The 1,320-nt window shown below is 40.6% G+C and overlaps 1 non-coding gene across 1 annotated transcript; it reads left to right on the top strand.

Moving 5' to 3' along the window:
• Nucleotides 1-388: 388 nt before the first annotated feature.
• On the top strand, nt 389-491 carry LOC122897795. The gene has a single exon (XR_006382636.1). It is a non-coding gene; the product is annotated as a U6 spliceosomal RNA (small nuclear RNA).
• The last annotated feature ends 829 nt before the right edge of the window (nt 492-1,320 follow it).

The following is a 1,320-nucleotide window of genomic DNA, read 5'->3' as shown; positions in this document are numbered from 1 at the left end:
TAATCAACTTATAAACAAACACATCCAGTGCCTGTGTTGGGGACTGCCTGCTGTGTGGGGTTCTGCAAGCTAACAATTTCATTGTTTTTAAAAAGTGGCTTTCCCCTTGTTTCCTTAGCTCAGTCATACTTTTCAAAAATCAATTGTCAGGTGTTTTACATCAATTAAAATAATTTCCTCTGAAATTATACTAGAACATCTGTTCATTCATCCATCAATATGCCCTTCCACTTTGAATAGTATGCTCATTTTTGAGGTGTTATTGATATAGTATTTATTAAAGCATTTCTAATTTTGAACTGTTCTTCTCCTATCTGCTAAGGACTTTTCATCTCAATTGATTGTACATTGTTTTAATGGATGAAAGCAAAATGGAAAGTTCCAGTGCTTGCTTTACCAGCATGTATACTAAAACTGGAACAATATAGAGAAGATTAGCATGGCCCCCACCCGAGGATGGCACATGAATTTGTGAAGTGGTCCATATTTTTCAGATGTGTAAACAGAACTTTTCTAAGTGACAAAAAAACAAAAAGAAAGAAAAGAAAGTTTCATTGATCTATAAGCTTCTCTACTAGATGGTAAGGTCTTCCAGTGCAGGACTAAGTCTAGTTAACTTTGTACCCCCTTTGCTGAAGAAATCTTTCTTACACTGACCTGAAATGCTGCAGCTCTGACCCATTTGGAAATATGTTACATGGCACTTGACAATGAAGGACTTACTGTATTGTAGCTGTCTTTCTTGGCCACTGAGATTAATCAGGTTCAAATCTAGATCATGCAATTATTGTTTTCAGGAATAAAGAAATTATTTTAGATCCTTGTGTTACACACTGGCTCGCTCATCATGCCCATTTCCGCTTCCAGGTATGAGTGCATTTCCCAAGATCCTTTGTAGTGAGAGGTGGTCCCGAGTTCTAGGCAATGAAAGTGAGTGTGCCACTGCCAGAGGATGGTCCACAGATATTTCTCATGGATGACTTCACATTCTCTTTCTCTATTTATTGGTTGAATGTGAAGGACTCTGAGGCCTAGGAGGAATATAGAGTACCCAAGGGGCTCCTGGATGGCTCAGTTGGTTAAGCGTCTGCCTTAGGCTCAGGGCAGTATCCTAGGGTCATAGGATCTAGCCCCACATCAGGCTCCCTGCTCAGTGGGTAGTCTAGGAGTGTATTTCTCCCTCTGCCCCTCCTCTGCCTCTCTCCTGGCTTGTGCTCTCTCCCTCTCCCTCAAATAAATAAACACCATCTTTAAAAAAAAATAGAGAGAGGGTACCTAAGATGGAGATGGAGGTAGCCTGGGTCCTTGAGTGACCATGTG

This window comes from Neovison vison, chromosome X, assembly GCF_020171115.1.
Source record: "Neovison vison isolate M4711 chromosome X, ASM_NN_V1, whole genome shotgun sequence".
Classification (NCBI taxonomy): domain Eukaryota; kingdom Metazoa; phylum Chordata; class Mammalia; order Carnivora; family Mustelidae; genus Neogale; species Neogale vison.
Note: the sequence above shows the minus strand (reverse complement) of the source record. Positions and strands in the feature narration are given on the sequence as shown.